At 40.7% G+C, this 21,152-nt stretch overlaps 1 non-coding gene across 1 annotated transcript; it reads left to right on the forward strand.

Annotated features, from left to right (window-relative positions):
• The first annotated feature begins 2,404 nt into the window (after positions 1 to 2,404).
• Positions 2,405 to 2,513, forward strand: LOC118347816. The gene has a single exon (XR_004800963.1). It is a non-coding gene; the product is annotated as a small nucleolar RNA R71 (small nucleolar RNA).
• The last annotated feature ends 18,639 nt before the right edge of the window (positions 2,514 to 21,152 follow it).

Below are 21,152 nucleotides of genomic sequence, written 5' to 3' on the forward strand. Positions count from 1 at the left end.
GTAAAATTCATGCCCAACCACCTTTTCTAAGATTTGGTCATGAAAAGGTAGAGGAAAGTGGTCTTTCCTAGAAGCTGCATTCAAGTTCCTATAGTCTATGCACATTCTCCATCCAATTGTCATTCTAGTAGGTATTAACTCCCCATTTTCATTTTTGACCACTGTGACACCAGATTTTTTGGGTACCACTTGAATGGGACTTACCCATTGACTATCTGCTATAGGGTAAATAATACCTATATCTAACAGTTTCAAGACCTCATTCTTAACCACTTCTTTTCATGTACGATTCAATCTTCTTTACACCTCCCTAGAAGGTTTAGCTCCCTCCTCTAAATAAATTCTATGGGTGCAAGTAAAGGGATTTATACCTCTCATATTAGCAATGGTCCACCCAATAGCAGACTTGTGCTGCACAAGTACCTCAAGCAACTTACCTTCCTGCTCAGCAGTGAGCTGAGATGAGATTACCACTGGAAAAGATTCCTCAAGACCCAGATAAGCATATTTCAGTTCCACTGGAAGGGCTTTTAGTTCCAGTGTTGGGCTATCCTCACTTGGGGACCCAACAGATTTTGGAATGAGGGGTAAAGGCTCAATTTTCTGCCTCCATTGGGTGTCACTTGGGCTTCCTACAACAAGGACAGTAAAGACATCATTAGCATCAGTTGACAGAAAATTTTCCACAGAATCAATATTAAAGAAAAGATCTTCAAAGGGAATTGCTTCCAGAGAGTTGACTTCCTGCATTTCTTCCACTTCTTGAGACTGCCTGCATAAATTGAAAAAGTTCAGCTCTAAAGTCATGTTGCCAAAACTCAGTTTTAAAACCCCACTCCTACAATTTATGATAGCATTAGAGGTTGCTAAAAAGGGTCTTTCTAAGATCACTGGTGCAGAAGAGACATTAGTTGGAGCAGTTAATTTCATATCCAGTACCACAAAGTCTACAGGATAATAAAATCTATCTACTTGTACTAATACATCTTCTACAACTCCCCTAGGCATTTTGATGGACTTATCAGCTAACTGCAAAATTATAGAGGTTGGTTTTAATTCACCCAATCCTAGTTGTCATACACACTATAGGGTAACAGATTCACCCTTGATCCCAACTCAAGCAAAGCTTGCCCAATTCTGGCCTCACCTATAATGCAAGAGATAGTGGGTGAACCAGGATCTTTGTATTTAGGGGGTGTGTGATTATGGATGATGGCACTAACTTGTTCAGTGAGAAAAGCTCTTTTTTGAACATTTAACTTTCTTTTGACAGTACACAAATCCTTAAAAAATTTGGCATAAGCAGGGATTTGTTTGATGGCCTCTAAAAGTGGAATGTTTATTCTGACTTTCTTGAAAATATCCAAAATCTCATAATTTTGTTTTTCTTTATGTGCATAAATCAACCTTTGAGGAAATGGAGCAGGTATATACACAGGAATCTCAGAATTTTCAGCATGTAATTCACCATCTGGTTTTGAGTTAAGGTCCTTACCTGAATTTCCAATGTTAGGTTCAGGTTTATCCAAAATCTTACCACTCCTCAACGTTGTGATGGCTTTCACAGCCTTCACATTGGGCCTTTCTACCTGAGGTTGCTGACCTTGTTGATTGGGTTGGGGTTGAGCTAGAAACTTTCCCTTTTACTGAGCACTCAAGGAAGTGGTTACTTTTGTGAGTGTTCCTCTTATGTCATTTATGGCTTTGGAGTTTTGGTTATTTATGGTTGCTTGGCTTTGCATGAACTGTTGGAGGTTAACAGTGAGTTGCTATATAGATTCCTCCAAATTCTTTTTCTTGGTGAAATGAGGCTGGTTGGGGTAATGTGAAGGGCTTGGAGGTGGTGTATAAGGCATATAGGGTAGTGAGGAGGAAGAAGCTTGCTGATCAGTTCTCCAACTGAGATTGGGGTGATTCTTCCAACCTGCATTGTAAGTGTAAGAAAATGGCCCTGAGTAATTCTTAGCAATCATATTCATAGTTAGGTTGTTCTAGCAGCACCTCCTTAAAAGCAGGTATAGTGGGGCATGCATTGTTACTATGCCCTTGGTCCTCACATATCCCACATTTATCAGCATTTGGGGGTAAAACATGCATTTCATTAATCTATTTTTGGTTCAAAAGATTCAAATTTCTTAGAAATCAAAGCCATCCTAGCATGCAAATCATCAACCTCCTTGAGGTTGTATTTTCCCCCTCACCCTACTGTACTTCTCACATTTTCAAACCTATCCCCAAATCAGAAACATCCCATGACTGAGCATTCTCAGCCAAATAATTGAAGTATTCAAAGGCTTCGTCAGGTTCCTTAGCAAAAAACTCACCATTGCACATAGTTTCAACAAACTGTTTCATTTTGGGGTGCAAACCTTCATAAAAGAAACTAATAACTCTCCAATGTTCAAAGCCATGGTGAGGACAAGCATTCAACAAGTCCTTAAACCTTTCCCAGCATTGATAAAGAGTTTCATTGTCTTTTTGCCCAAAATTCATGATCTACCTTTTCAGGGCATTTGTTCGATGCATAGGGAAAAAATATTTTAGAAACTCTGTCTGCATCCCTTGCCAAGTTCCTATGGTCCTAGGCCTAAAAGAATTCAGCCATGTTTTGGCTTTATCCTTTAGAGAGAAAGGAAACAGCTTCAACCTAATCACTTCCTCAGTACATGTCCTATCCGTGAATGTAGAGCACACTTCTTCAAATTCTTTAATATGAAAGTAAGGATTCTCATATTCCATCCCATGAAAATGAGGGATCAATGGGATCATTCCAGGTTTAACATTAAAGTTATTTGCATTTAAAGGTTGAATAATGCATGAAGGAGGGCTAGTTCTAACAGGCTGCAGGTACTCCCTTAATGTCCTATTTTGATTCAATACTTCCCGATGCTGATTATCCCCCATGTTACTTAGATTCTCAGAAGATGACTCAAAGGATATGGATGCAAACTTTGTGGATGAAAATGACCCAGTTCTAGCTAGCCCTGATGATTGGTCTCTAGTCCAAATAGACATACATTCTAGATAGGAAAGGAAAATTTAAGAGCAGGTGTAAGTCAAACTTTAAAGAAAACAAGACACACAGACCCAAAATTATTTAACAAAAAGGGTGAGAGTTGTTACCCATTTTGTGAAGAGGTTCACAAATACACTCCTCTTTTTTTTCTTTTCTTTTCTTTATTCTTTGCAAGAAAAATTATGTTTCACTAGTAATCCCCGGCAACACACCAAAAACTTGATACTCTCCAAAATAGTGCTTCCAAGTATAAAAGCAGATTTAGGGTATAGTGGGAGTGCCTAGGGTCATTTCCACAGGGATGACTATATCAACATAATTCAGCAAAGTTCCAACAAAATAAAATGAATTCAATCAAAGAGGAACTTAGAGTATGGTGAAACAAATCTCCTTTTTGAAGTTGATTTGTTTTTAATTTCTGAAAGATCAAGAGTGACTCGAGAGCACTGAATTTATGAAGAATGTGGGATGATGTAATGGTTTGACAGATGAAGCAAATATTTGTAATTAACCTAAGGAAAACATTAGTATAAAACCAAAACTGCAGTCTTAATATTTGGAACGAGGTGAATAAGAATACAAAAACAACTTTCCAAATCGCATAAACTGAAACTGTGTTTTTCAAAGAGTGTAAATACTAGGATTACAGGGTTAGGGCTTCCTCTTCCATCAAGTTATAATTGTTGGGTGCATTTGCTTATGCTAATTCAATCAAGAAATCAACACTTTGAAATAAAACAAACATTATTACTCAGATTAAAAACACCAAAAGAAATAAAACCCTCACTATATTGTCATCCATGTTTATCTCAAGACTCAAAGGTTGATGGATCCTTGATTATTTCAAGGTCCTGTTGTGCCATGAGTCTACAATAGGTCAAGAACAAGAAATCCTTCCATCCCGATAGCATATAAGGCATGGAAATATAGCAACAAGTTCAGCTTAAATGAAACAACAACAGATAACAATCTGCAATGGTGAAAGAAAACCCTTTCCTCTACAACCCTAGCTATAGAAATTAGCCACGAATCATCATGTGAAAGATGATTCGAAAACCTTAGTAGCAAACAAAAATACTTCCAACGATTGTTTTGAAAATACAAAAATAGAATAAAGATTGTAATATGTGGTTCTGAACCCCCTTTCTCTCATGTGTTAAGAGTTTAAAAGAAGGAAAAAGTCATTTTTACAAGAAAATTCCATGATGCATAAGTCAAAGTTCTATGTCATACGTACATGTCCATGCATTCGTTTGTGTTTGCTTTTATATGCTTATGATATATGTGGTATGTTGTTTGTTTACTTGTTGAGACTTCACTGTGGTAGTTTCCATTGCTATTCCCGACCTGGAATGGTAGAAGTTGTAACAGGTGCTCAAGACCCTATCGAACCATGAATTTAGATACTCGGATAAAGGACAAATTCACCATTGAGGGTCAATGTCTCTATGCCGCGGCTGCCTTGGAGATGACTTCCCCGCTTCTTCAGGAATTGTTAGTTAGTTTGAACGAGCCCGGATTTAGTGCCTTACTCGCTGACCCACTAAAGACTTCACAATTTTCTCAGAAATTGGATCAAGTAATGTGCACACTCAAGGAGGCCAGCAAGGCGTATGTTGAAGGAAAAGAACTTGCTAGGGAAGTAGGACTTTTATCACCAAAGATGCAGAAGTCTCATGGAGTCTTTTGGGTTTTGTCCCTTGATTGATCCCTAGTATTGGGAAAATTGCAAAGTGAGAAGTTAGGAGATTTACTATGGCCACATTACTTTTGATGGATCTCGTGTTTTGGGAATAGTTTATAATACACTATTTATTTTGGAGGTCTTTTGGGAAACACAACGTTTATTTTGAAGTGCTCATACTTATACTAAAGTTTTGGGATATTTGCACTCACTGGTACCATGTGTCTTATTTACTTCGCCACCATGCTTTAGTAGATAGAAAAGAATTTTTCCGCTACGATCTTTATTGCATTCTACTAGATGTTAGATGCATTGCATCCTAACTGTCATGTATGAGGGGTATGTAGCCTTGTGTTACACGTCACCGTCAAGTCCCAAGCAGGGGCTGGGGGCATCATAGGATGGCACGTGAAAGAAGGGAAAGCAACCCTGGAGGATCCAATACTCGTCATGAGCAGAGTTTGGATGGAGGACGCGAGTTGGCAGACACAATTCATCAGATGACGGAAACCATGAAGCAACAACAGGAGTTAATTCTGAGACAGAACCCTCAGGTTGAGAGGCAAGAAAATCGAGGTTGTTCGTATGAGAAATTTTTGATTTACCGATACCCTAGTTGTATGGGTGTATAAGGACCTCTAAAAGCCAACAAGTGGCTACTAGATCATGACAGGACCTTCGAGATTAGCAGTTGTGCGGAAGAGCAGAAAGTACATTAGTACCCAGGGCATTTGCTTCAAGGGGAAGTTGGTATCTGGTGGGACACCAAGAGGCAATTACTGATACGGAAATTGGGTCATATCACCGCTTTGACCTGGGATAGGTTCAAAGAGGAGTTTGATAATCGATTCTTCCCTAAATCGATGTTGACCCAGAAGGCCAAGGAGTTTGCCACTTTCGTACAAGGCAATCTCATTGTCAAACAGTATGCCACAAAATTTATTGAGTTAGAAAGGTTCTCTCCCCACTTGATTCCTACGGAAAATATACAGGCCCAAAAATTTCTAGCAGGACTGCAACCCCGAATTTGTAGTTACGTGGCCGAATTTTGTATCAATAATTTTCAAGAATTAGTTAACGTAGTCGCGAGAACTAAAGCAGAGCAATGAAACATGGTAGCTTAGATTAACTTAGAATGAAAAAGGGTTTCTTCTTCCTTTGCAGGAGGAAATAATGCTAAGAGAAGGATTATTCAAAGTTCCAACAAGGGCAAAGGCATTATGACGACCCCACCTACCACTTGTAAGAAATGTGGAAGGAATCATGGTGGAGAATGCCGAGTAGGATTAGGAGTATGTCGCTAATGTGGTCAATCCAAACATATGATATGCGAATGCCCTCAGAACACTCAAGGTGGAAACGTTCCCAGCAACTGGCCTAATTAGAGGCCACCTACCCAAGCTCGTGTGTACGCTATCACCCCTGGAGAGATTAACAAGGAAATCCCCAACCCCTCTTTAGTAAGTAGTTTACTTGTTATAATTGCTAAATAGTTGGTAGTGATTACGCGTTGTGTAAAGTCACCCAGTACGAGTATACGATCTGCCCTTTGTTTGACTCTGGCGCTAGATCTTTTGTGTCTGTAGCATTTGCATGCACGTGTAACTTGCCGACCCAGGCGTTACCTCAAGCTATAGTAGTGTCGTTTCCGAATGGACGCTCAATCACTTGTAATCGTGTGATGAGAAGCTACCCGCTGAACTTTGGAGGAGTAGAAATGGAAGCCAACTTAATCATCTTCATTGTATTAGGATTTGATGTTATTTTAGGAATGGACTGGCTATCCAAGCATCTTGTTGGAAGTTAAACAAAGTAACGGTTAAGAACAAGTACTTGTTACCACATATTGATGACCTATTAGATCAATTGTATGGAGTACCTGTGTTCTCAAAGATAGACTTAAGGTTTGGGTATCATCAGCTCAAGATTAGGGATCAGGATATTCCTAAAACAGTATTTCGAACTAGATATGGGCATTATGAATTTTTGGTCATGCCGTTTGGTTTGACTAATGCCCCTGCTGCATTTATGGATATGATGAACCGAGTGTTCAAGCCCTATCTGGATAGCTTTGTAGTCGTATTCATTGACGACATATTAATCTACTGTAGAAGTGAAGGAGAGCACAAGTAACATCTCCATTTGGCTTTGGAAAGGCTGAAAGAACGTAGGTTGTACGTCAAATTTAGTAAGTGTGAATTTTGGCTTAAGGAGGTGAGATTTGTAGGCCACATAATCTCAAGTCAAGGAGTATCAGTTGACCCCAGCTAGGTTGAAGCTGGGGTAGATTGGAAGCACCTGACTAGTGTGCAGAAGATCTGCAGTTTCCTAGGATTAGCAAGCTACTATCGACGTTTCATGAAGGGATTCTCCAAGCTATCCGGACCTCTTACTGCCCTAACCAAATTTTCTTGGAACTCAAGGAAAGACTCACAACTACACCAGTATTACCTTTACCTGAATCCCATAAGCCTTACATTGTATTTAGCGATGCGTTCAAATTAGGACTCAGATGCGTACTTATGCAAGATGAGCGAGTGGTTGCCTACGCCTCACAACAATTGAAGAATCATGAACAAAATTACCCCACTCATGACTTGGAGGTGCAACATGCGAGAGGATCACAAGAGCCTCAAATACTTGTTTAGTAAGTAGAATTCAAATATGAGGCAGAGAAGGTGGGTGGAAACAATTAGTGATTACTAGTGTGAAATCAAGTATCACCCTGGTAAGGCTAACGTACTAGCGAATGCGTTAAGTCGAAAGTCGAGGAATGACGATCTCGATTTGGAAAGAGGATCACTTCTGCATAGCAAGAGGAACTTGTGAATTAAGGATCTTCATCCAGACGCAACTCTCACCACAGCACAAGAGATTGTACCTATTATATGGAGGATGTAAAGAGGCAGCATATGGAAGATCCCAAATGGGCAGAAATTAGGCAGAAAGTAGAAAGGAAGGAAGGGCCAGAAGGATTTACCCTTAAGAATGATGGGTTGTTGTATTACCAAAACTGGAAGGTAATTCCAGTAGATCTAGAGATCAAAGATAAAATACTAAGAGAAGCACATCATACCCCATACAAGGCTCATCCAGGAAGCACAAGGATGTATCGGGATAAAATACTAAGGCAACACTTTTGTTGGGAAGACTTAAAGAAAAATTTAGCGGAGTATGTTAATAAATGCCCTTTTTGTAGAACAATTAAGGCTGAGCATCAACGACCTGATGGAGAATTGCTGCCACTCTCAATCCCATAATGGAAATGGAAGGATATATCTATGGACTTCTTAGTCGAATTTCCAAGGACATCGGCAAGAATTAATTATATTTGGGTTATAGTTGATCGCCTAACTAAGAGTGCTCATTTTTTGCCAATAAAGAATACCAACACATTAGAAAGACTAACTCAGTTATTTATATCAGAAATAGTGCAACTATATAGTTCTGAAAATGATTATATCTGATAGGGATACGCGTTTCACATCTCGTTTCTGGCAAGGCCTTCTGTTGATTGAGAAATTGTGAAAAAGAGGCTTATGCATGGATGCCACTTGGCATTCTTGACAAAGAATCTCTTCCTCTTCCCTATGATGGGATGGCATTGGAAAACCAAAAGCCCTTCTCACATGTGGCATGTGGCCTCCCAAAACCGAAACCCTTTCTTGCCTCACCTTCCCATTATGCCCTTCCTCACTAGTCTAGGTTCAATGTACTTGGTGGCAAAAGGGTCAAAACACAAAACCCAATCTTCCTTGGAACTCTACTCTGTGTGCATGGTTGCCATGTGGCAAGTGAAGTGTGTGTTCTTTGTGTTGGTCAAAACCCTAGCTCTTCCCTAGGTAATCTTTGGCCTTCCCAAGGTGATCTTTGGCCTTCCCCATGCTTGTGTCATCACCCCCTCCCTCTCCTTCTAGCTCTTCCAACATTCTTCTAGAACATGCCTTTTTCCCTTCCCAAGTAAGATCTTCTTGGAACTCCAAAGGTTTCTCTCCATGCTTGACAAGTGTCACTCACAGAAATGCGGCCTTGCTTGTGGGCTTGTAAGCCCTAATCCTGATGACCTCATCTTCCACTCACTCCTTCTAGAACCTCATGCATGCTGGACAAGTGTCACTCTTGCCATTTTCCAAGGTTCCATTCTAGAAAATAACAACTTGCTCCTTTTGCGCCATGTGGCGCCTGTACCAACCTTTAGAAATATGTTTGGACGTCCAAACCTTAATTCCAACCTAGTTGGTTAAAATCCACATGGGCCTTTTTGGGCTTTTTCCTCTCCTTCCACTTATGGGCTTTCTAAGTTTAGAACTCTAAGGTCCAAAATAATGCAAAGCTTTAGGCTTTCCTCTAACACTTGCCATTTTTTTTTTTCGATAACTAAAATAACATTAAAAAACATATGAATGGGGACTTGGCAAAGTCCGGGTTCTCACATCCTCCCCCCTTAAAAATAGATTCCATCCTTGAAATCTGCACTGTAATTACTAATGACATAATCGACATCAAAAAACTTGATCTTACCTTGAGCACTAGCTGCCGTAGAATGTAACACCCCGTATTTTAGTGTATTTTTATTGAATGATTATTTTTATTTTATTCAAAAATTATTCTCTTGTTTTAAAATTATTGGATTTTTAATTGGGTTATTTTTAAGATTTTTAATTTGGTGAAAATTAATTTTTATGTGCTTTCTTAATAATTATTTATTGTTGTGCATTTAAATTACTTTTCATATTTAATTAATTATTGTGAGATTTAATTATTTCAATTTGACTTTACCATTACGTTCAAATTATTTTATTTAACTTGTGGTTTTGAAATCGTTTCCGTTGGATCATTTTGTGACCCAAGATGTGAGGATTGGACCTCATTTCTTTTCCTCATTTTTCTTTTGCCTTTCTTTTCTTTCTTCCCCTTTTCTTTTTCTCCCTCTGCTTTCCCCTTCTCCCTTGCGACCCAGCAACCCCCTCTCTCCCGTGCGTTCCGTCGCTCACCCCCAGCCCACTGCCGCCGCGCCGCCGTGGCCTGCACTGCCCAGCCCAGTAGCTTCCCCTCCCGCCGGTCGTCCTTCCCCATCAATCTCAGCCCCTAACTCCCCGGCGTTCTCCTCCACGCACAGCTTGAAGCCTCGGCGTTCTTGTGCTCGCGCACCGCCGTCGGGCCACCTCCGGCCTTCATCTTCACACCACTTCATCCCCGACCTCTTGGCAACCCAATGGACCCAACCCCGGCTCCGATCCATCACCGGTGAAGCACAACCAAGCCCATCTCCGATTTCGGCATTTTTGGCCTTAAACCACCATTTGCAACACCACCCACGGCAAACCGCCACTACCATTGGCTTCACCGACCTCCCTAGGCCCTACCCTACCATTTTTGGGTCTTCGTTTGTCTCCGTTAAAAAGTGGGTATCTATGACCCACGGCCACAGTGTATTTGACACTGTTCTGTTGCTGTGTTGCCTCCTCTTGCAGCTTCGTGATCCTTCGGAAATTGCTATATTGCTCTGTAAGTATTTCTCCAAAGAATTCTTGTGAATTTAATATATTTTTGCACTAACGCATTTTACTGTATTTAATCTGCTGATTGGTTTTGCCGAACTGAGTCCGAGGAGTACGGAGGTCAGATGGATTGTTGATTGGAGTTGTTTGGTTGGATTTGTTGGGATTGGTTATTGATGAATTTTGGATTGGTGTTGGTACATGTGCATTTCATTATTTCATGCATGATCATGTTTGTAAAGAAAACTGGGTTTTCATGTATTGCATTCATGCTCATGTGTGATTTGGAAAGTTATGATTTTATGTGAGAATATTTTTGGGTGCGTGTGTATCACGACCCCAAGCCGAGATGGGGCATTATCTCGGTGGAGCTCCTCTGGTTACTCGGGAGCGGAATAAACTGAGTAACGTCCCCTGGATTGTTGCCGGGCGACAATGGGATCGAACGAGAGATTCGTGCCGACTCCGTGGTCCTTCTGTTGGAGGGGACTAGAAGATGTCTGGCCATGTACGCGCTGAGCGCGGAATTGGGCATCGCTCGTTGCGTAGTGGGTGCTCGGCCATGAACGCGCTGGGAGCGGAACTGGGCATCGCTACGAAGCCAGGACGTGCGGATGGTCCCTAGGGGAGGCCATGGTGCATAGGGTAATGACGGATTAAATGGACTATTTTCTGAGAAAATAGTATGAGTTGGATTTTGTGTAAATCATTTTCTGGGAAAATGTTTTACGGATTATTTTTGGGCCAAATGGGATTTTGGCATGTGTTGGAAAATTATCATTTTCGGGGAAAATGATGTTTTGAGGAAAATGCATATTTCATCAAATGCATGCATGTTGATTGCATTAAATGCATTTTATTCCTGAGGATTATTTGGGTTATACTTACCTGCGGTACCATTCTGTGGTAACGCAGATTTTGATGCAGATGAGGAGGAGGAGGGCGAGCCTGAGGAGACGGCTCCGCCCGAGGAGTGATCTGGGATCACTGGTTATTGTATTTTATTTTACCCTTTTGTATTTTTGGGACATGTGTTAAACTTTATTTTGGATGACTGTATAACTACCTTTAAAACTTTACTGATGTTTACTTGTATTTAAATTCTGGTACTTAGTTGACTAATCCGCTGCGTTGTTTTTGTACACTGTCGCTTGTACACACACTTGGCACTTTCGTTGGGATGTGTGACCGTGTTATCATCATCCCGGCATCTCGATTCCTGTGTTTCCTTACATGGGGGTCGGGGGGAGCCACATAGAATCTTCAGACAATGATGGATGTGGTACGTCATCTTCCTCTTCTGTTACCAAATCTTGTGAAAAATAAAATATCGCATCTAGATCATAGTCAAAATACATATTCACCCGCATCTTATTCAACTTATGCTCTATCTTGAGTTTAGTGTCTTTGACAGGTTGACCTTCTTCGCATAAACAAATACGATCCATAGACGTATCCGAGGTCTCAAAGGGCATATATCTATTAGCGCGATCTTCAGTAGCTCGACTAGAGTCTGCTTCTTGATCAAGTCCGAGCAAGCATATTCTATTGGCGTCTGTCCATGCTAACAAGTCGTGTGGGGTTGTCGCTCTTCATGTGGTAATGCTCATCGTAGGAAAATATTTCCACAGGAATATGCATCCATCACATAAGTGCAATGATGCTTAAACTTTTCCAACTGTCACCAATGAGCATCCATCATGCAATCTCTTCTTCTACGCCAGGTCCTGCGACTACGCTGTCGTCTTTCTCTAATTTGTGTAGCTAAGGACATAGACATACGTGGGGTTTTTCTAGTTCGTGCCATGTCCTAGTATAGTGGACACTACGTCACTAAGAGATCATTCAAAACAAACACGAATTTATTTATGACAAACCAAAGTACAATCAATCATACACAGATTTATTGCAAAAACCCAAATATAAGATACAAACAAATGAGGATAGTTAGTCCTCATCACATCCTCTCTTTCCCACGTCACTTCCTGAAAATATGGATTATTCCAGAGCACCTTCACTAAGGGTATCTTTCGATTCCTTAGCTCTTGCTCCTTCCTATCCAAAATCTGCACTGGCCATTTCTCATAAGATAAATTAGGTTGAAGCTTAATACTGTTAGTCTCCATCACTACGTGTCTTCTTTCTCCAAAGCTCTTCTTTAAAGAAGATACATGAAAGACGTTATGCACTCCTTGCATTTTGACAGGTAGATCTAGTCAATATGCCACTGAACCAACTCTTTCTACCACGTCATACGGTCCTACATAATGGGGATTCAATTTTCCTTTCTAGCCAAATCATATGACTCCCTTCATAGTTGAAATCTTAACATATACCCAATCACCTATAGTGAATTCTAGAGTTCTTCGTCTTTTGTCGGCGTAACTTTTATGTCGACTTTGGGCTACTTTCATCCTTTCTTGGATCAGTGCTACTTGTTTTGCACCTCCTGCAAATATTCAGGTCCTAAAATCCTACTTTCTCCAACTTCGTCCCAATACAGAGGGGATCTACACTGAACACTGATGCTCCTTGCAATTGATGCGTAGTAACGAGTACTTGTTCTTAATCGTTACTTTGTTCAATTCCCTATAATCAATGCACATCCTTAATGATCCATCCTTCTTCTTAATGAACAGAACTGGTGCTCCCCAAGGTGATGAACTAGGTCGAATAAAAAACTTCTCCAGTAGCTATTCTATCTACTCTGTAACGCTCGCCCTTGTGGTGGGATTATTTATAAAATGATTTTAGAAAGGACGACGTGAATTACCATTCGATTTAAAACTTTTTACTTCCATACCCAGGGTGCAAGACTCTACGTTATAAAATAAAATGTGCTTTGAGAATAAAAGAGGTTCATAGCAGAAAACATTAATCTTACAATAAAAAGGCCTCTCATACAATTAAACTCTCATGCCTAGACTTCCATGCTCTTCCCCATGGGCTATGTCCGTCCTGATGCGTACTGTTCATTCGGCTCCTATGGGGGGAGGGGCATTCATAAAAACTAAAATGAGTCGATGACTCTTAAGCGTTACTTCATACAGTTAAAATATAATAACATAGGTTTTTATTCATGCATTCATCATACCATACATACTATACGTGCATGCATGCGTGCGTTCATTTGAAAACATCACTGGAAGGAGTTTTTCTTTAAAAATGGGCTTTCTTTTCGTAAACGTATCTCCCGTTAGTGCCTTCATTTCTTCAAGAGTTCGTGCATTCATGCATTCAGACATTCTTTCTTATCACTTTCATTGGCCGGTACACACTGTTATGCCCCATGTGATGGGGTTAGCGGTCTTCCTTTGGACCCAGACTCCACCCGTGGCCACAAATTGTGAATCCCTTTCATAGGAGGCTGCACTGGGTGCACTACCAGTACTACTTACACGGCATTGCAATTTTCCTATTCATTGGTACCCTTTCCATTCATTCATGTGGCCGTTACATATTTTCATACATTAAACGTTCAGTCCTTTCCTTTCAGTTCAGTCCTTTTATTCAATCCAGTCCTTTCTTTTCAGTCCTTCTCATTTAGCAGTTCATTCATGGAGAAACTTCATTTAAAATCATGGGCTTAAACATCGTCTTTCATGGCATCATTTAAAGCATCAATTCATAGGGACGTTTGAAAACATTAGTTCATAGGGACCATTTTAAAACACTTTATTTGCATCATTTAACGCATCAGTTAAAGCATCAGGCATAAGCCTCGACATTTCTTTTCTTAGAAAATACATACAATAGATACAGCGTATAGTCATCCATTCACATGCGTACAATTAATACTTTTGGGTGCGTAAAAAGGGGCTGCCAAGGTGGGGCCTTTACATACTTATACCTTTGAACACGTAACATGCTTTCGTAAAAACATCGTTTCGTAAGGCATTGTAAAGGAAAAGCTTTTCGTTTTCATTTTTGTATATTTTAGAAAACTCTAGAAGAGTATGAACGTAATACTTACCTGAACTCCATGTTATACTCATATCATGCAGTCTGTTCATGTGTGTCAGACGGCAACCTACATGCATACACGTAATCTTGACGTCATTCTTTATCTAATGCATAAGCAACTAAACTTAGAATAGAACTACACTTCATTTGAAACACTCTTCTTCTATCATGTGCTCTTACGTGTCTCTTTACTATGTTAAAACCTTCGGGATCAACTTACGGTCACTACATCTTCTAAACTCAAGGTCTTACCTCAAGTACCCATCCACTAAGGTGAACCCATGATTCACTTTAGGGTTAAGACACTAAGACCTTTATCTTACTCTTCCTATTGACCACATTCTGACGCATGATTCCGACCGACAAAGTCACGCATCCCAATCCTAGACAATACACTCGTCACTACCTCCATCCACCTTAGCTCACACTAAATCCTCATTCCCATCCATACATGCCACACGTTTCTAAGCCAACTCCGAGGCTTAAGCACCGTGTAACTATGCTTAGGATAGATTGCCCATTACATATGGTGAATCCGTCCGGCACATGTGTCTCACCAGATTACACATGTACCTTACCTCTTTATCACCTAAGACCAACATATAATTCGTTGATCACATGCTTGTAGGGACAAGCGCCATACTCCGATACCAACCTTTTCTTAACTCGCCTAGCATGACTCTTCATGCTACCTGTCCCTTCTTGACAGTTCATCCCAACACTTAACACGACAAGACTTCATTCACAACTATGCCTTACATCACGTCATATAGCTCGAGACTATTCCCAAGCTACACTGTGACCTTGACACGTCACTTCACATCCCGCTCCATCATTTCTACGCCAACTCCTAACTCATCACGACTACGGTCCTTCACGTACACCTGTCACATCGTGATATCTTGTCACGTTCCTGCTACGTCATTCCTACACTAACTCATCACCCATCACAAGCACGACTGCCAGTAACCATGTCACTTCGTGACATTCCCCAGTCATGCTTCCGCTGCGCACTCTTACACTTGTTCTGTCACTTCACACATACTCCCAACCAGAAGTCAACACGGTGACACTTGTCACCTCAGACTTCAGGCCACATCACACCTACTTCGGGACACTGTTCCACAGTTCCCGACACTACTCACCACGCTCTACGCCCACCAACTATGCAACCATCCTTATCTCTACGACATGCCACACGGTGTATCACTTCACCTCATGGAGTACACCCCACGTGTACTCCCTTCACACACACTAAGCCACATGACCACTACGTCATACACGCCATATGGTGCATCACTCCACCACATGGAGTACACTCCACGTGTACTCCCTTCACATTACTCTACGCCACACAAAGTACACTCTATGTGTACTCTTCCCAATCAACACAACACCACATCATCACTACATCACATACTTCACAATCACACTTCACCGCACAGTCCCCAACACTTCACATACACAGCACATCACATCACCACACTACACAGCGAACTCCACAATACTAACAGTGCAGTCCATAACCTAATCAACTAATTAACATGTAACATAAATAACGAGGGATAAAGGGTTATATCATTGACGGGATAACCCGTGCATTGCTCGCTGACCATCACGATTGATGACATCGAAAGGGTCGTACGTGGCGGCTAACCCACATATAGTGGCTATTTGGGCTTTTGGATAGCTAAGTGTGGTCTTCGAAGGGGCTCATGGTGGCCTCATGGTGTAGGTGAGGCGCGGTACACAGCGTATCTAGTCGTGTACAAGGGTTGTCCACCATGTATGGTGGCTGCCCACCACATAAACTGGCGGTTTGGGCTTAGCGCTAGGTTAGGGGAGGCCAAGGGAGGCTGAGGGTGGTCTCATGGTGGCTGGGGTGGTGGAGCCATGGGTTTCCAAGGGAAACCAGTGTGCCACAAGGCGTGTAAAATAGAGGGGGAGCTTGGCTGGTAGTGGCTAGCCATGGAGGAGCTCAGGGAGGAGTCACGGAGGTTAGGGGAGGTGCTCGGTGGGGCTAGAACTGACGCACGGCAGCGCTAGGGCCGTCAGTGGCTATAACCCGTGTGAAACCCATTTTTATGGGTGTTGTGCATGTGTGCGACGGGGAGGGAGAGGAAGGTCAGTGGTGGCTGGGTTTGTGAGAGGCGGTCACCGATCTGAGGTGGTGGAGGTGCAGTGGCCTGGTTAGCTGCACACGGTGGCACATGGAAGAGAAATGAGTTTTACCCATTTCGGTTGGATTACCGTGAGAGGAGAGAGATAGCTGCACATGGGGGAGGTCGGTGGCCGTTGGCTTGGTCGCCGGCATGAAGGGAAGCTTCCGGTGGTGGCGGTGAGATTGGGCAACATGCGGCTGCGCTGGGCTGGAGGAGGAGGAATTCGGCTAGGGGGAGAGAGGCGTGCGACGTACACTTGGGGGAGGGAGGAGAGAGAGAGGGAAGAGAAAAGTGAGTGAGAAAGAGAGGGGGTCTGGGTTTTAATCATAATCCCCTTATCTTCAGATCTTCAAAACGATCTAACGATGGAGAATTAAAACACTAATTTAAAATGCGTAAACATTAACTTAATTAAAAGCACTGAGAGGAATTAAGATAGAATATTATTTGAACTAAATTTTAGTTTATAAAATAATATTCCTTCATCATTAATAAAATGATGAAGTCTTATTTAATATCTTTAAAAGGATAAAACCATTTAATTAATTAGAGTTTTCAACATAATTCAAATCCCATAATATTTTAAATAATATTAAAATGCTTTTCGACAATTATAATATTTTTGGAGCTCTTCAAAAATATTATAATTGTAAGATTTAAAAATCAAACTTAGTTCAATAATACTGGAAATACCTCATATAAATATTTTCAGTGCATTTAAAACACTGGGCGTACTTTAGAATTCACATAATATATTTAAAAACATTGCCATCAAGGTTTGGCACGCATAACAAGGCTCACAGTCGCTACAGAGAAGGACAAAGTGTTACATAATTTCTGCCCTCGGAACTTGCTTAAGTCAGAAGGAAGGAGCGGTGTGTTACATGCTCCTTTAGTTCTTTTAGTTCTAAAGGGGTCATACAATAAGGGGCTTCATTGACAGGGGTTGCAGTGGGCTCTGGTTCTATAGTGAACTCTATTTCTCTATTGGGGATAGTCCATGTAGATCGTCGGTGAAAACCTCAGGACACTCCCCAACTATAGGTATCCCTTGAATCTCCTTATTACAACCATAGTCCTCCAGTATCAATGCTAAGTAGGCTGTGGCACCATTAGCGATTCACTTTCTTGCTTGCAAAGCTAAAATTGGAGAGAGGGTAGACTTCACAGTCATTCCCATATGACAGATTTGCCCACCTATGGGTGAATCAAAGATAATCTCCTTGCTCTGACAGTCTATCCTAGCACAATGTTTCGATACCAGTCCATTCCTAGTAAAACGTCGAACCCTAGTTGGTAGAAGACGATCAAGTCGGCTTCCATCAATCTCTACTTCAGGGTTAAAGGGCAGTTTTTCAACATGCGGGAATAGGTGATCGTGCTCTCATCAGGAATTGACACTACTATAGCTTTAGGTAACGTCTGAACTGGTAGGTTACACGTGCATGCAAATGCCGCGGACACAAAAGACCTTGTAGCGCCGGAGTCAAATAAAGTGTAAGCCGTGTGTTTGTATAACATGAATTTACCTAAGGTGTAATCAACTACTGAGTACTAAGCAGCTATAAAGATAACTAATTTCTAAAGAGGGGTATTTAAACAAAATACTAGTGATGATTTCTATCTCTTCCTCCTCGGGTATCTCCTTGTTGATTTCTCTAAGGGTGATGGCGTACACACGAGGTTGAACAGGTGGCCTCTGATTGGGCCAATTGTTAAGGGCATTCTTTCGACCTTGTACATTCTAAGGGCAGTCCCGAATCATATGTCCTAACTAATCGCATCGAAAACATACTCCTAAACCTACTCGACATTCTTCACCGTGATTCTTTCCACGCTTCTTGCAGGTAGTTAGTGGAGTTGTTATTTATGCTTTTGCCCTTGTTAGCTCCTTGGATAATTCTCCTTTTGGCATTACTCCCACCAACAGAGAAAGAGGAAGCTGTCTTTCTCACAAGGTTGATCTGGGCTGCCACACTTCAATGTTCTGCCTCAGTTATTGCAGCCATGTTAACCAACTCCTGGAAATTGTGAATGCAGAACCAAGCTACATAACTGCGAATCTTGGGATCCAGTCCCCCTTGGAACTTCTAAGCCTGCATCTTCTCGGTGGCAATCAGGTGTGGAGCAAACCTTCCAAGCTCCATAAACTTTGCAGCATATTGTTCAACTGAGAGATTGCCTTGCACCAAAGTGGCAAACTCATGGGCCTTCTGGGTCTTCATCGACTCTGGGAAGAATAAATTATCAAACTCCTCCATGAACCTATCCCAATTCAAAACAGTGATACTACCCAACTCTCTTATTAAAAGCTGTCTCTTTGTATCCCACTAGATACCGGCTTCTCCTTGAAGCAGATGCCCTACGTACTGTACTTTATGCTCCTCAGTACAACCGCTGATCTCGAAGGTCCTGTCGAGATCTAGTACCACATTTTTGCCTTCAGGGGTCCTTCAGTTCCCATGAAATTAGGGTATCTGTATATCAGAAACTTTTCATATGAACACCCTCGGTTCTCTTATCTCTCAAACTGCGAGCATTGGTTGTTTTGACTCAGAATCACCTCCTATTGTTGTTTCATGGTTTCCATCATCTGACAAATCGCATTCACCAAGTCACGTCCTCCATCCAAATAGTGGTCCTGATCCTATTGGGTGTTGGGTCCTTCAGGGTTTCTTTCCCTTCTTTCACGTGCCATGCTGCTTCAGCTCTCCAAATCTTTTGAGGCACGTGTATCAGATCCAATTCCTGCTGCAAGATTTCAAGCCTAACAACTCTATAGATTAAATCCTATACTCTAGCATATTATTCCTAAGGACATGTGGGTTTACCGAGAGATCCAGTTGCTCTGATACTACCCTGTGACGCCACAACCTCCGCTAGAGACGGAACGGAGACCTAGAGCGTCGGGACATGTAACACAAGGTTACATACCCCTGTACATGACAGTTATTATGCAATGCATCCTAGAAATGCAATTAGTATAATGCAATATTCACATCGGATTAAAGGTGAAAATATAACTTTATGTCAGAATAACTAAAAATATCCAAAATGCATTAATGACCATCATAGGTTCAAAACCACATAGTAGCAGAAGCAAAACATAAAAGTCTCCAAAGTTAAATAAAACGCTTCATGTGTTCTAGAACATGAAGAACTAAGGCTATAAACATAAGGATCAAGTCCAATCTCCTCTCGAGATCAGGCTCCTCCTCAATCAGTTAGATCCAGTGCTCCATCTAATCCTTTCTCCTCGAATCCTGACACAACTTTTATCATTCCGAGTGGAATGATAGTGGGTCCACAAGGGGTGAGATTTATATTAAATCTCAGTAAGTTAACAACCAACTTGCACAAAGATAAATTATGCATGAAGAATGAAAAATATGAAATGGAAATGCTAAAAAATGTGTGTGTGTCTCCCATCCAGATTCCTCAACATTTTCAGAAAAACAAAGACATATTTAAGACATGCCATAGCACTGTGGTATTAGCCATAAGATAAAATTTCCATCATAACATTTCATCATTATTAGCCATTCATAATTAATCATAACGTGTGGTATCGTCACAGTTTCCTATATGCACTATGAGTACCTGTCGGTGACTATAGTACATCATAACGTGTACACCTACTAGCCTTAGGTGTCAATCAAAATTTGACTTCGCTCTGACGTTCTTTAAAAGTAACTCATTTGAAGCCCGTTGACTGTTCTTCGTCAACCCAGGGATTACCACTCCATTCTTAAACACTCCAGTGTGGACATAGGAGTTCTACTAGGATAATTCCCCATCCTAGCTTTTGGGGTCGTGACAAAAAATATTTTTCATACTACACTGAAAAAATATTTCTTGACATGTAGCAAGTTTTCATGTGAAAATGACCTTTATAGATGCAATATCCAAAAATGGTGAACAATATCACATACCATTTAAGTATGCACTTAATGTATCATATAACATGATATTTTATGCTCAAAATGACAATTATGATATGAATATTCATAAATAACTTATCAAGGTGTCAGTTAGAGGCCAACATACAAATTTTCTGAGTTTTTCAAAAAAGGTCAAAGTGGCTGAAATAAAATTTGTACTAAGTTAGGATTAATACTACTATGGATGAGGTTCATAGAGAAAGGCTTCAAAAATGGGTATTTACAAAAATACCCCCAAGCTTTCCAAATTTGCCATTATGGCCCTAAATTTTCATTATTTGCAAACAAACTTCAAATTCAACCAAACTTCATGGACCTCATATTTTTTATATTCTAAAATCATCTAAACTCTTAGAATTGTAAAATTCAAAGTGAAACTAGCTCAAATACTCCTAACCCATGGCATGCACTCAAGTGTTTTCAACTCTTAGAATTGATGCCTTCAAGTGTTTTCAACTATTGATCCCTATGAATTCATGCTTAAGCAACTTTATTTAATCATAAACAATCACTAAAGTATTTAATGATATGAAAAAGGCTAATTCTTGGATAATCCAGTTCATCCCAACACTTAATCATGGCTAAGAACCTAAATCTTCAATAATCTTCCATTAATCAAGTTTGATATTCTTAGTGCAAATCATCAAGGTATGCTTTCAAAATTCCTTCAAATCATGAAAATTTCATTCTTATCCCAATCAGAAGGTTCCTATATGCTTAATCATCAAAGAAGAATCAAGTTGCATGCCTTAATCACAAACTTACTAAAACATATGCATGCTTTGATGATCAAAACAAGATAGAATTAAAACTTATCATGGAATGCTTTTAATAAAAAAATAAAACCTTCCATAATCATTCTAAGACATCAATAAATCATATCAA

The sequence above is a fragment of the Juglans regia genome, chromosome 2 (assembly GCF_001411555.2).
Source record: "Juglans regia cultivar Chandler chromosome 2, Walnut 2.0, whole genome shotgun sequence".
Classification (NCBI taxonomy): Eukaryota; Viridiplantae; Streptophyta; class Magnoliopsida; order Fagales; family Juglandaceae; genus Juglans; species Juglans regia.